The sequence below is a fragment of the Lactuca serriola genome, chromosome 6, assembly GCF_051521515.1.
Source record: "Lactuca serriola cultivar US96UC23 chromosome 6, Lser_US96UC23_V15, whole genome shotgun sequence".
Lineage (NCBI taxonomy): Eukaryota > Viridiplantae > Streptophyta > Magnoliopsida > Asterales > Asteraceae > Lactuca > Lactuca serriola.
Genome location: NC_136413.1, coordinates 61,964,971 through 61,980,867, shown reverse-complemented (window position 1 = coordinate 61,980,867; position 15,897 = coordinate 61,964,971). Strand labels below are relative to the sequence as shown.

The 15,897-nt window shown below is 36.6% G+C and overlaps 1 non-coding gene across 1 annotated transcript; it reads right to left on the bottom strand.

The window, feature by feature from the left end:
• Positions 1 to 3: 3 nt before the first annotated feature.
• On the bottom strand, positions 4 to 76 carry TRNAF-GAA (transfer RNA phenylalanine (anticodon GAA)). The gene has a single exon. It is a non-coding gene; the product is annotated as a tRNA-Phe (tRNA).
• Between the last annotated feature and the right edge of the window lie 15,821 nt (positions 77 to 15,897).

Here is a 15,897-nt window from a genome sequence, read left to right as displayed (position 1 = left end):
AAATGCGGTGAAGGTGGATCGAACACCTGACCTTCAGATCTTCAGTCTGACGCTCTCCCAACTGAGCTATCCCCGCTTGATGTTTTAGAGTGCAGTTCACATGATATAATACTGATTATAATTCTTGACAATCTTGATGTAACGAATAATACTCCACTTGATGTAACGAATAATACTCCACAAGATATGCTTGAATCAATGTTCAATACCTTGGGTCAAGCACAAAATAATTGCTTGTATATCGATTTAGGGACGAGAGAACAATGAGGACGAGAGAACAATGAATCAGGTGGCTTGTGGTGGAGTGGATACATCAACATAAAACAAGATCAGTTCAACTTGTTTAAACCGGATCAAATAAATTGTTAAGTCTATTTAATATATGCCTCATGAGAGGCATGATACTATTCCACGATAGGAAATCATTCCATGTGTGTGTGAGATCTATAAGGTCTCGGGTGGTCGAAGAAGTAGAGGATGGGGTTCATCAGATCAAAAATGATTTTTAAATTGTAATAGGGTTTTGGTATGATTCAACAAACAATGAAACAAAATAACATAAATAGATCGGTGCATTTTGAACATGATTAACACTCTATTACATAAGATACTCAACGTTGACTTGTATAACTAATTTAATACTTAATAATGTACTTAAACATTTGATAGATAAGGAACAATCTAATATATAATTGTGCTTTCACCAACTCAATTTTCAGTACTTTATAATTATCATTTTCACTCTCTATCATTTTCATTTCAAGGTAAGAAACCATAAGCCAAAATGGACATGAAAAATTCAAAATGGATGTGAAAATTCATTAATCGTGTTTCATATGTTTTCTCCATAGCTAAGAAAACGTGTTTGTGTGTGTGTGTGTGTTTGTATGTATCTGCATAACAAATTGGTATCAATGCTTGAACCTTAAGAGGGTCTCCATCAAACAATTTAACTCTATCCAATAATCATCGTTTGAAAGTGAAGTAAAAACATGATGATATTGTCATCTATATGTCATAGTAGTGTACATATTACTCACAATGGATATAAGATCATTCGTTATATGCTGACAAACTAGAATACCACATGAACATGGAAATATTTCCATTTTATACTTACCACATGTGCATGTATGTTGATAAATAATGGACATTATGTGTAATCCTCTAGTTACATTTATCTAAAACTTTATGATACTTTTTTAGACGACTTCATTATAGTTAATCTCGGTTAATTTAGGGCTTTGTGCATGGGTTTGTCATTTGACAAAGAGACATTACCTGCATGATGGTAGATCTGTATTGTAGCTCATTACAAATATCACTACGATTATAAAAAAGTACACATTTCTATTAAATGTTAGGTCAATATATACCCTAATTGGTAACTGTATTTCTCCTTACATCACATTGTTTATACTCTCAAAGATATTTGTTGTCAAGGAACCCTATCGACTATTTTCATCACATAAAGAGACATTTGACTTTTATTAATTTGGTTAATATACTGCCAAGATTTTAATTTTTGATTTCTATCATACATTTAACAATCTTCCTTTTATGTGTGGTGTTGTCAATAACCCAACAAAATATTTTAAGACTTAATTTATTGTACCTTTTTCATGATACTACTAATAATGTGTCAAAGATAAAAAAAAAACAATAGTATGTTAATGACTCTTTCTATTCCTATAGATTTGTCATTACATGAATTACGAGGAACATATGTTTAGTCCTTCATAGTACTTCAAAGTGTTCTTCACAACAGTTCAGTAACCTTTTCCCGAATTTTTTGGTATCTAATCATATTCAAATCATATGATACATCGGTTATTATGCATAACATGCCGTACATCAATTGCAGAAGCATATGGAATACCATTCATTATGTCTAGCTCAATCCATGTGTTAATACATTGAGACAAGCTCAATATGGTGTCATGTACCATGAGTAAGAATCCTCTCTTAGAGTCTTGTATATTGAACCTTTTCAAGATCTAGTCAATGTATGAACTTTGACTTAAACCTATAACTCACATTGATCTATCTATATAGATCTTTATACCAAGAATATAAGGGGCTTTACCCAAATCTTTCATTGAGAAAAATTTCTTAAACCATGCCTTAACCCCTAATAAAGAGGGAATGTTATTCTCAAATAATAGTATGTCATCCACATATAAAACTAGGAATGTGACATTGCTCCCACTAGCATTCTTGTAAACATAAGGCTATCTTCATTTCTAATGAAAAACGAAACTTTTTGATTTTCGCATTAAAATGAATACCTCGGCTCCGAGATGCTTGCCTTAATCCATCAATTAATCTTTTAAGCTTAAACACTTTATTAGGATGCTTGGGATTTACAAACCCTCATGATGAACCTGATGGATTTTAAGCAAAACATCAATCCTATGGTGTATATGCAAACCCTAATAGCTTTTGCATCTAGTTTGTCTAATGAACATGCAATTGAATATCCAAAGCTATAAATCATAGATCTATCATATAAGAACTGAAATAAGGGTTTAGTAATTGCCTTTGATTGTTATATTGCAATAACAATCAATTCCTTGCTTTGATTGGCTTCAAAAGCTTAGTGCCTCAAGTGTCGCACCTCTAATGGAGTCACAAACACCACTAAGCAAATTGGATGAAGAGGAGAAGAGAGGAGGCACCCAAAAACGTCTAGAAACCCTAAGGATTCAGTTGTCCATGTTTTTGGTGCCTAAGGGGTCCTTTATATACTTGTGTGGGCTGCTAGGGTTTCAGTCAAAACCCTAATGGACAACTTAAACTCTAAGCAGCCCATGGAACCTTCTGGGTAAGGCCATGGACGAAAATATGATAGGCTCCCATCATAATTTCGTTCACCCCTTGTTCCTTTAGCATTCCTTAGCCCACTAACTCAATTATCCAATAATTGCAGTCCAGTCCCCTATATTTAATTAATCTCTTTTAGCAACAAAATTAATTATCAATTATTTCTTGACTAATATCAATTAAACATTATGATTTCTCCTTTAATATATTATTCTTATAATATATTAATAAATCATAATTAAACCTTTCTCTCCTTAATTCACCCTACATATTGCTATGGCGAAGGCAACCCAAAAGGACCATGCTCATAATTGGGTCAAGTACATACCAAAATAGTTATGGACTTAGACACTAATCCAACAGTCTCCCACTTGGATAAGTCTAATAACTATTTTCCGTATGACTTCAAAACCTGATCAACAATCGTAGCTTTCAAAATCCGCTGTCAACTCTGATCTTATCAGATAGCGTGTCCTTTAGATAAGGGATCATATATTCATCCATTCTCAAGATATCATATAGACATAAGAGATGAATTTCAATCATCCTCTCTATACTGTTTCCCGACTTCCGATTTATGACGACTGACAACAGACTACAATTGAACACATCAACTTAGTCCCGGCTTGGCCAAGCGCTTAGGTGTCATCACTAAATCACTGAGGGGACCACATATATTGCTTTTATCCCACTTTGGGTAAAAGGAATGGATAAACTTTGACTCAAATGCTCGCTTTCATTCACTGATCGAATCACACACAACAATAAGTTTTATAACACCAATTTACTGGTGCGTTTACTTATTATCAATGTGCAACCGACCAACAAATAACAACTCACACGTCTCGGTTTCAAGAATATACAATATTATCGTCTCACTAATCACCCGTGATAAATCCATGAAGTGATCCAAGTGAGCGTGGGTTTAATCCAATACTCTAATCTTATCAAAGCACTCATGAACTCTGCAGCAAACTTGTGCCATGTCTAAACACTTCAGACAATCTACAGACAGATTCATGACAGTCTTTCTTCATACCTACTCCCAACGTATGACCGACTGTGGATGTTTGAATAACCTAGTTATTCTGGAAGTCAAAACATGCAAACTGAAACATAACAATAATACTTAATCCTATATGGCCCCAAACTTGTGAGAGTAAATAAAACACTTCTATTTAACCACCATATTGATTACTCATTATTTATCATTTAATGTTTCGGATAATCAACTCATTACTTGAATTACAACAACAATTGTCTCATGCTCCAAGCATGCACACTTTGTTTCCTATGGTCCTTACTTTGTGAAATAGATCAATTGAAAAACTTTTCCAACGATGCTCATTTCACAATTCCCAATCCTTATTATTAGTGTTAGAACACAAGGTTCTTGCCACTACTAGATTATGCTAGATTCTAACATTTTATGTAACGGTCCTTTCGCAAAGTCATAGCACAAAAGTCACCAAGACTTAGCCAATGAAATTACAAAGTACTCTATCAGAAATTGTACAAGATAATTCCATAGACGTGAAGTCTCACATTCAAAGTACATTCCTTTGAACATCCTTCTTGCATAAAATTTTCTAATCTAGACATTGATTCTCAATATCCAACTCCCAATATGGAAACATTTCCACATTTGCCATATAACAACTCATTCTTAATTGAATCTTATCTATTCATAATAATGTCAATATGGTCCATCCAATACCATACTTCTAATTACTCACAGGCGTCCAATCATCAACGAACTTTGGATCGTCCTTTGATAGTTGTTTAATTATTTTGGTCAAAACTGATTCTAGTCCTTTTTCCCTCTTAATGCGCTAGACATTTGGAAAATTTTTAGAATGGTCAAATATTATAGCATTTGCAATCGATCCTATACCCGAAGTGTATGGGACACGATGCATAATGTCTTACATAAAGATATGATACTTTATCAATCTTCTGCCATAATATTTTATGTGTCACGTTCTCACAATTCGAATTATCAAGAGGGGTGCCGTAATCATAATCGAAATTTGAGAACACACTATGTATCGTTAGACTAAATTTATTAAAATTTCTCAATCTAAGCTTTAGATTTTGAAATGAAGTATAATATTCTCTCCCTTAATTATAGCAAAACAACTTTTCAAACCATGCAACTTTGCAAATTGAATCTTTGTTTTTCTTTAATTAATATTGCTAACTTGCAATACTTGCCATAATAATCATACAAGCATAACACTTATGCTCCCACTATCATGATGATCATTATTATATAATCATAACACTTATGCTCCCACTAGCTTTGACATCTATTCATAAAACAACTGAACTTCCAGAAAACAATGCTAATTGAATTCCACAAAATTCATATTTCTAATACCAGATGCTTCGATAATCCTTTATCTAAGCTTCTCAAACTTATACACCTTTACCTTAGATAGTTCATATGTGTGTCTAAACAATTCAGAACTTATGTTACTAAGTTCCAAATGTTCAAACTAATTGCCAAATCTCACAATTCGAACTATGGAAAGGGATGACGTAACCATAATCGAATTTGAGAATACAATTTTCACAATTGCTATCTTCTTAAAATCTCTCTTAGTGAAAGCATTTCCTCACAATCATTTCCATGAAGGAGGGAATCTTGTGACACTTAGATTGTATGGTGTATAAGTTCCTATCCATGTGAATTTGCCATAACAAAAGTTTGCGACAAATCCAAACTCATATGGACTGAACTTTCTTAATCTTGATTTCTTGCCTTATGGTAACACGAATGCCCACCATGTCTTCCACGTAGTTTAGCAACTTATCCTTACATATCAATGTAGTTTCCATTGATCAAGGTGCTTTGTCTTTATGCATTCAAATGAGAACTCATAGAACTCACATGCATAATTAACTCAATTGGAATGGCACAGAAACAAAATAATGTCAACACGATAGGTTGTAAACCTCAAGTCGTGTGCTAGTGATGATCGATAAGGTTTATTCTTGATTTTTTCTTGAAATTTTTTCAAAAACATTAAAATTCCTACTGACTCCTTGACATATAAGGTTCTCTTATCAAGAAATATTTATTGACAAACAAATATTCGAGAGTTAGTGTAGCTTTTATCAAGACAAAACACTTCACAATTTGGTCCTAGTTGGTCTTTGTCTTATCCAAGACATCACAATTTACCAATTTCAAATGTGCAAGAATAAGAAAACCTTTTCCAAATTCCACATTTTATGAGTGTTATAAACCTGCTTAAGACTTGTCACTCAATTCGCAATCTTGGAGTATGACTCTAAGATTCGATATTGGAACGAAGTATGATTGACTTCTTGATTTAACCAATTCCACAATTCCCGATTCCTCTTCTTAGACATACAAATGTACTAAGACTCACTTAGAGAATTAATTGAGATATGGTTCTTAATCATTAAGACCTATCATAAAACACAATAAAAGGTACTCTCCCTTCTTCTTAGAATAGAGAAACTTTTATCTTTCTGCCTACTTGATTCTTCTTTATTCGTTCTGCTATTCATTGAAACTCTTTCAATCAACTCAAAATTATAATTAATCTTATAAGTATAATCATATTTACTAAACTTTTAGTAAATCATGACGAATATCTTATCTCTCTTTGTGGTGGACTTGATCAATGCACAACCTAGTGTACTCAATCTCCTAGTCCTTCACTTGACACTTTATCAAAGAATTATTCTAATTTCCAAATATGAAAGTTTTCATTCATCACGCAACCAAGTTGTATGATTCCAAGTTTCCGTCCAATTGAAACTTGGGCGATGAGAAACTCTCCCTATTTGGTGAATTTTTGACATCTCCACAAATAACATAATTAAGAATCAAATCCATTATTGCTAATAATAGAAACCTTCAAACATCAAATTTTCATACATGCCATTGCAAGGATAAATAAATAAGATAAAATCAAATTTCATTTTATTGCGAAAAAAAATTTGTCCTTACAATGCAATTCAATTGAAAAACTATGTTATTACATATTTTTTTAACAATTTATTCTAACTCCATGCAGTAGCTCAAGAGTCTAATCTTCAAGCAATGCGATCGAAATCCATTTCTTCACGATTAGATTAAGCTCACTTCTTCCCTTAAGCTTCCTCTTTTTTCTTCGATCCTACAAAACATCAAAATGTAATCTTATCACATCATGTATTAAGAATCTAGAATAGGAACTTAAAAGAGTTAGATAATGGATTTTTCCTGAAGTAGATCCATACGTCTTGACTCTCCCATCTCTTAGTGTTGGAATAGTGTCTAAGGCTGTAACTGTATCCGGTTGTGCATGGTCCTTTTGGGTTGCCTTCACCATAGCAACTTGATAGGATGATTTATTAAGAGAGAATAAATATTATTAATATATTATGAGAATAATATATGAATAATATATTTGTTATTTGATTAATATAAGTCATAAAATTAATTAGAATTAATTTGGTGACTTAAAGAGATTAATTAAATAAAGGGGTATAAACTGTCAATTGTTTGATAGTTAAGCTTTAGACTGTAAATCCATTAGGATATGGTTTGGACGGATTCTAAGAGCTTTAGGAAAGCTTAAATCGTCCATATACTTATCTATGGAATGGATTTGGATAGCCTTAAGAGAAGATTATCCAATTAGGGTTTAGGTTGTAACCCCTAAGGAGTCTACAAGTATAAATAGACCCCATGGCATAGGGAATTCGACACATCTCCTAAAGTAAGAGAACTCTGGTCGAATTCCTCCCCTCTCCTCTCTCCTAAATCATTCTTATTGCTATTGGTGTTTGTAAGCCATCAGAGGAGTGACATTTGTGACTCTAGAAGCTCCAAGACCTCAAGATCAACAAGGAACTCAAAGGTATGGTTCTAGATCTATTTCAATGTTGTTATTTAGCCTAATTAGTAATTAGAAGTCTTGGATTCAAAGCATGTTTATTAGAAAGCCTAGATCCAAGCATTAGGGTTTTGCATGCGCACATAGGAAAGTTCTTATGGCTAAAACCCATCAGTGGTATCAGAGCATAGCTTGGTTTTCTGTAAATTGTTGCTTGATTAACTGAATCAAACCTGCAAAATTCGATTTTTGGTTTCTGAGTCATGGACTCGGCGAGTCTCAAAGTGGACTCGACGAGTAGGCCTGACTCGGCGAGTCCCTTTGTGCACTCGGCGAGTCCAGGCGTCAGGAATGGCCAGATTCGGGATTTCTTTGTGTTTATCTTATCTTAACTTACCATAAACTAATTAGATCAATATTAATTCGTTTTTCTGATAAATATAACTATTATCTTGATCTAGTTAAAGGTAATTATCAACTAATTAAATATTTAATTTCCTTATATGATAATTAATTGATTATTTTGATTATTTTGGTAATTATCTTAAAAGAAATCTTGAATAAATAAAATATAGATAATTAGGATATTAATTGTTAATTGGAATTATTTGTTATTTGATCCTCCATGTTTTAAATGTTTAAAACTTGCCCTCAAGTTTTGAAATTTATATTTATGATTAAAAGTTTTAATTTAGACAACTTAAATTTCAAAAACCCTAGATTTTAAAAGGTTTAAAATACAACCCTATACTAATATAATATTACTAGTATAATATATATATATGTATAACTAAATGCTAGTCTTACCGTTAGTAGGCCTCATTCACGAAGCCAATCTATAAGGTGGGTATAAGGTTGCGGCCTATAAAATGGCGCTTAATGGGTGTACACTCACACCCACCGCTTGCTTGATTGGTGGAGGGTCGTTAGCCGAACGGGTAGGATAGGGAAACCTCATCCTCTCATTAAAAGTATAATAAGAAATATAAAGTAACTACACATTTTTTAAAAATTTCCCAATCCTAGTTACTTTAGGAAAAGTGAATTGATGCAATCCCATGAAATTACACTTTGCACCTTGCTGAGATGTTAGTGGAGCGCGTGTGGTTTACCGGCACACTAATTGGTTCTAAGCGAAGGTGGCAAAGGGTGATTCGTTGTTTATCATAGTTCGATGGAGCGTGTGTGGTTTACCGGCACATCGAATAGGTGATTGTTACAATGAAGGCGCCATGTGAATTTGCATGGTAATTCACACCCGCTTTGTGAACCTCGGCATCCCAGTCACAAACAAGAGGGGCATATCGAGATTTAAACATGCCATTGAATAGTTTCAATGAATCTCATTCGAACCTAGGAATTCTCAAAAACACTTAGGACTAATAGTTTAGGTTTTTGTGATGGAGAATTAGTGAATCGTCATTCACTTACCTTCAATTTATTTGCATGTTAGATTACGGCATCCCTTTTCTAATATGTAAATGTTGTTGTTGGATCCTAGCCCTAATTTTTCTTATTGGGTGATAATTAGGGATTCTTATTCTAATCTATCTTTGTCCTTTTCTAATTGTAGATGTCAAACGCAAACAACGCTGCTGCTAGTTCTTTCACGTTGATGAGCCATTGCCAAAAGGTCACCTTCGATGGAACGAACTTTAGCGAATGGATAAGATACATTCGCACCATTGCTCGCTATGAGGACAAGGAGTATGTCCTAGATGAGAAGCTCGAGAAAATCAACACCGAAATCGCTACTCCAGCCGAAATCACCGCCTTTGAAACTCATGAGCGAGATGCAACGAAGGTACATTGCATCATGATCGCCACCATGAACTCTGAATTCCAAAAATCCTACGAGGACATGTACCCGTACGAGATGCACCAAGACTTATTGGAGAGGTACCACCAAAACGCGAGACAAGAGAGGTACGAGATTTTCACTAACATGATTTCCGCGAAGATGGGTCATGGAGAATCTCTTACCGTGCACTTGCAAAAGATGCAAAGGTATGTCGACCGCCTTCGCAAGTTAAATGTTGACTTTGGTGAGGATTTGGCGATCGACATGGTGCTTCACTCTTTGCCTCCGATGTACAATCAATTTAGGATGACCTACCACATGAACAAAGAAGAGGTCACCCTAAGCAAGCTCCAAGGTCTCTTGAGGGTTGCTGAGAGCAACTTCAAAGACAAGTCTGTTGCACCTACTCCCAATCCGCCCGCTGCTCCTGTCTTGGCTATTGGACAAGGGAAGGGAAAGAAGAGGAAAGCTTCATCAAAGAACTATCGCAAGGTGAAAGCCCGAGATGGTGCCTCTTCTAGTGGGACCAAAGTTGATCCCGCCAAGCCCTGCTCTAACCCGAAGGAGGCAGAGTGCCACCACTGCCACAAGATAGGACATTGGAAGAGAAGCTGCCCGGATTACCTGCAAGCGATCAAAGAAGGAAAGATCAAGCCATCTTTCGCAGGTATATATACAATCAAATCTAACGATTCTAATCATGCTATTTCTTGGGTTCTTGATACCGGTTGTGGTTATCACATTTGTTCTAATGTGCAGGGACTAAAAAGAAGTAGGGATGTGGAGCAAGGAAGGATCAATCTAATCATGGGGAACAGAAGATCGTCGCCTGTGACCAAGATTGGAGTGTATTCCTTAGTGCTTAGGAATAGTTTAATTTTAGATTTGAACAATTGTTGCTATTCGCCAGAAATGGCAAGAAACATCATTTCATTTCATGGTTTGTATAGACAAGGATTTAGATTTTCTTTTAATAATGAGAATGGTTCTATTTTAGCTTATCTAAATGGTGTCTTTTACTTTGAAGCTATACCATGTAATGGAATATATGAAACCGTTATGATTGTTGATAACTTAGGAAATGATGTTTTGAATATTGATTCTTCCACTAGTATGGATAAAGCATCCTTGTGGCATTGTCGTCTTGGACATGTCAACAAGAAACGCATAGCCCAACTCCAAAAGGATGGAGTGTTGGAGTCATTTGACCTTAGGGAAGATGACACATGCGAGTCTTGTTTACTTGGAAAGATGACTAAGTCGCCCTTCACGAGTACTTGTGAAAGGGGCGAGGGTCTATTGGACCTAATACACACCGATGTATGTGGACCGTTTAGATCAACCACGAAGGATAGGAACCGCTTCTATGTGACTTTTACCGATGACCATAGCAGATATGGGTATATCTACTTAATCAAGCAAAAGTCAGACACCTTTGAAAAGTTCAAAGAGTTCAAGAATGAAGTGGAGAATCAATTGGGCAGGAAAATCAAGATGCTTCGATCCGATCGAGGAGGAGAGTACCTAAGTCTTGAATTCCACGATTATCTCAAGGAGTGTGGAATAGTTTCGCAATTGACGCCTCCTAGGACACCGCAGTTGAATGGTGTGGCAGAAAGGCGTAATCGAACCTTATTGGATATGGTTCGCTCTATGATGAGTCGTGCTTCACTACCAATTTCTTTCTGGGGGTATGCCTTAGAGACTGCCGCCCATATCCTTAACCGAGTCCCTACTAAGAAGGTTGCCAAAACACCTCACGAGATGTGGACAGGGAAAGCTCCCTCGTTGGCACATATCAAGGTTTGGGGTTGCGAGGCTTTCGTAAGACGAGATACTCACGACAAGCTTGAACCTAGAAGTGAGCGATGTATTTTCATCGGCTACCCGCAGACATCCTTTGGATATCTCTTCTATAGACCGAAGGACAATGTGGTCTTCGTTGCGAGGAGAGGAGTTTTCCGAGAGCGAGAACTCATAAGCCAAGGAGACAGTGGGAGGCAAATCGAACTTGAAGAGATTCAAGAGTCGATGGATGATGGAACCTCTACCGCTGGCACTCAACCCGAGGAGGAAACTCCGGTTGAACCAATTGACGAATCCTTACCTCTTAGACGTTCCGATAGAGTTAGAGTTCATCCCTAGTTTTATGGCTTTCATATTACTACAGAAGGGGACACGTATATTAGTGATGGTACACTAGTAAATCTTGATGAACCTAATAGCTATAAGGAAGCCATGGCAGGCCCGGAGTCTGTAAAGTGGAAAGAGGCAATGGATAGCGAGATCCAATCCATGTATGATAACCAAGTTTGGAATTTGGTTGATTACGTGCCCGGACGTAAGACCGTTGGGTGCAAATGGATCTTCAAGAAGAAGACCGACGTGGATGGGAACGTACACACATATAAAGCGCGACTGGTCGCGAAGGGCTTTACTCAAACTCCCGGAGTTGACTATGATGAGACCTTCTCACCAGTTGCGAAGATTAAATCTATTAGAGTGATGCTAGCTATTGCCGCATTTCATGATTATGAGATTTGGCAAATGGATGTCAAGACCGCTTTCCTTAACGGGAAGTTGGCTGAGGATGTTTACATGGCTCAGCCAGAGGGGTTTGTGGATCCGAAGCATCCGGATAGAGTGTGTAAGCTTGAGAAGTCCATTTATGGACTTAAGCAAGCGTCTCGCAGATGGAATCTTTGCTTCGATGAGAAAGTCAAAGAGTTTGGATTTGTACGAAGCGAAGACGAGTCTTGTGTATATGTCAAAGCCAGTGGGAGTATAGTAAGCTTTCTCATTCTATATGTCGATGACATATTGCTCATAGGAAACGACATCCCGACTCTGCAGGAAGTTAAGTCCTGGCTCGGGAAGTGCTTCGCTATGAAGGACCTCAGAGAAGCTTCTTACATTTTGGGAATAAGGATAGTAAGAGAAAGAAGTAAGAGACTAATTGGACTTAGTCAGAATACTTACTTAGAGAAGGTACTAAAACGTTTTAGTATGGAAAACTCAAAGAAGGGAGAACTACCGATACAAAGTAATGCCAAGTTGAGTAAGACTCAAAGTCCGAGTACCGAAGCTGAGATAGCAGAAATGAGCCGAGTACCATACGCTTCCGCAGTTGGCTCAATCATGTACGCTATGACTTGTACTCGCCCTGATGTAGCCTTCGCTTTGAGCATGGTTAGCAGATATCAAGGGAACCCTGGCAAAGCACATTGGATTGCGGTGAAGAATATCCTTAAGTACCTTCGGAGGACAAAGGAATGGTTCTTAGTCCTCGGAGGGAGTGATGACTTGAAGGTGCGAGGGTATAGTGACGCCAGTTTTCAAACCGACAGGGACAACTACCGTTCGCAGTCGGGCTGGGTCTTTACCCTAAATGGAGGAGCAGTGACATGGAAAAGTTCCAAGCAGGAAACCGTAGCTGATTCAACGTGCGAATCAGAGTACATTGCAGCGAGCGAAGCGTCGAAGGAGGCAATATGGCTAAAGAACTTCATCGGTGATCTTGGAGTCGTACCTGCCATAAAGGAGCCAATGGAGATTTTCTGTGATAACGAAGGTGCGGTTGCCTTAACCAAGGAACCGAGGGATCATGGTAGATCAAGACATATCGACAGAAAGTATCACTTCATCAGACATCGTTTAGAAGAAGGACAAATCGTAGTGAAGAGGATATCATCAGAAGATAACCCAGCAGATCCGCTTACGAAGGGACTGAGTAGGGTTAAGCACTTGCAGCATGCTAGGAGTATTGGGCTGAAGGATGATATTAGCATAGATTAGATAGTATTAGAAACGTGTAATAGATAAATGTAATTGACATTTTGATGATTAAATAAAGGAGTTTTATTTATGAGTAATGTTACTATCTTATGTTAATTGTTTAGCTATTGTTTCACTTTGCATGTTTTGACTTCCAGAATAATTGAGGTTATTAGGAATAATCGAATTATTCAAATGGTCCACAATCGTTCATATGTTGGAAGTAGATATGAAAGAAGATTGTCATGAATTGGTGTGTAGAATGTCTAAATGGTGTTAGACATAGCAAAGGATTGCTGCAACGTTCATGAGTGCTTATGAACTAGTTTTGAGCATTGGAATAAACCCGCGCTTGCTGGAATCACCTTATGGAATAAGATATAAACGGTGATCGCAAGACGATAATATCATATAGTCTTAAAACCTAGATATATGGTTTATTATTTGTTAATTGGTTGTACATTGATAATGCGAAAACGCATCAGTAACTTGATGTTATAAAACGTATTGTTGTGTATAGTTGGTAAATGAATAAGTAAATGCATATAAGTCGAAGTTTATCTGTAACTTTTATCTAAGAAGGTAAAAGCGATATCTCGGCCGCTCGATGATTTGATTTGACTTATGTGCCGGGCCCGGTCAGAACTGAATTGATGTGTTCGATTAAGTTCTATGTCAAATAAATTAGAGATCGAGAAACCTAAATGCTTGACTAACCATTCCATAGGATTGTCAGCATGATATCTAACAAAGGACTGTAGGTTCCCTTATCTAAAGGACAAGATTGATTAGATCAGAGTTTGACAGCGTCTTTGAGAGCTACGATTGCAAACCAAATTGTACTTGTATAGTTACTAGACTTATCCAAGTGGGAGACTGTTGGAATAGTGTCTAAGGCTGTAACTGTATCCGGTTGTGCATGGTCCTTTTGGGTTGCCTTCACCATAGCAACTTGATAGGATGATTTATTAAGAGAGAATAAATATTATTAATATATTATGAGAATAATATAATGAATAATATATTTGTTATTTGATTAATATAAGTCATAGAATTAATTAGAATTAATTTGGTGACTTAAAGAGATTAATTAAATAAAGGGGTATAAACTGTCAATTGTTTGATAGTTAAGCTTTAGACTGTAAATCCATTAGGATATGGTTTGGACGGATTCTAAGAGCTTTAGGAAAGCTTAAATCGTCCATATACTTATCTATGGAATGGATTTGGATAGCCTTAAGAGAAGATTATCCAATTAGGGTTTAGGTTGTAACCCTTAAGGAGTCTACAAGTATAAATAGACCCCATGGCATAGGGAATTCGACACATCTCCTAAAGTAAGAGAACTCTGGTCGAATTCCTCCCCTCTCCTCTCTCCTAAATCATTCTTATTGCTATTGGTGTTTGTAAGCCATCAGAGGAGTGACATTTGTGACTCTAGAAGCTCCAAGACCTCAAGATCAACAAGGAACTCAAAGGTATGGTTCTAGATCTATTTCAATGTTGTTATTTAGCCTAATTAGTAATTAGAAGTCTTGGATTCAAAGCATGTTTATTAGAAAGCCTAGATCCAAGCATTAGGGTTTTGCATGCGCACATAGGAAAGTTCTTATGGCTAAAACCCATCACTTAGATCTCTCAGGTAGTTTGGGCAACTTTGTCTCCAATGCCCCTTCTCTTGGCAATAAAAGCAAATGGACTCCTTTGGCACAACACATCGGACAATTACAAACTTAGTTCTTTCTGGACTTCCAATGTTGCCAGTGTCCATTGAAGTTTGGGAGTTTGACTCACCAAACAAATTTGCTTGATTAGCACGCCAAATCATTGCTGATTCAGCAGCTATAAGCAAATAGATGAGATTAATGAGGGTCACGTCGTGATCCATCATATAGTACTCTTTAACGAACTCACTATATGATTCAGGAAGTAACTGACGAACCCAGTCAACAGCCAACTCACTTGAAATCTCGACATCCAACATGCTTAACCTATCAATGTATGACTTCATCTCTAAGACATGTGCACACACAAGTTTCCCATCTTCGTGTTTACTTGCCAAAAGGGCTTGAGTGAGATTGAACTTTTCAAGCCTTCGAACTTGTGGGTTAGGGAGAACAATTGGAGGAGGTGGAGGAAGTGAAGCATGACTTTCATTTCCTTGATCATATCTCAGAACGTCAACTACATTTGGAAAGCTTGTTCCAAAGGATTTGGGAAGACCATGATTGTCAGAACTAGACATCTACAAAACGGGAGAAAATTCAAGTTAAGTTGATTAGAATTCTTGATGTAACACCCAAATGAAACATCAAGCTAGGATCCAACACAATACTCTACAACCTAGAAGAGGGATGCCGTAATCTAGTCGCAGAATATTTGAAGGTATGTAAATGACGATTTATCAATTTCACCATGAAAAACGAAAAGGAAATTTAAGTTTTAAATGAATTGAAACTCCTAGATCTTTTGAGATTCATTGAACTTTTCAATGGCATGTTTAATCTCGATTATTCCCTACAATTTGTGACGGGGATGCCGAGGATCACAAATAAGGTGTGAATAACCATACGAATCACGTGGTGCACCCAGTGCTACTATCACCTAATCAATGTGCCGGTCAGCTACACATACTCCATTGAT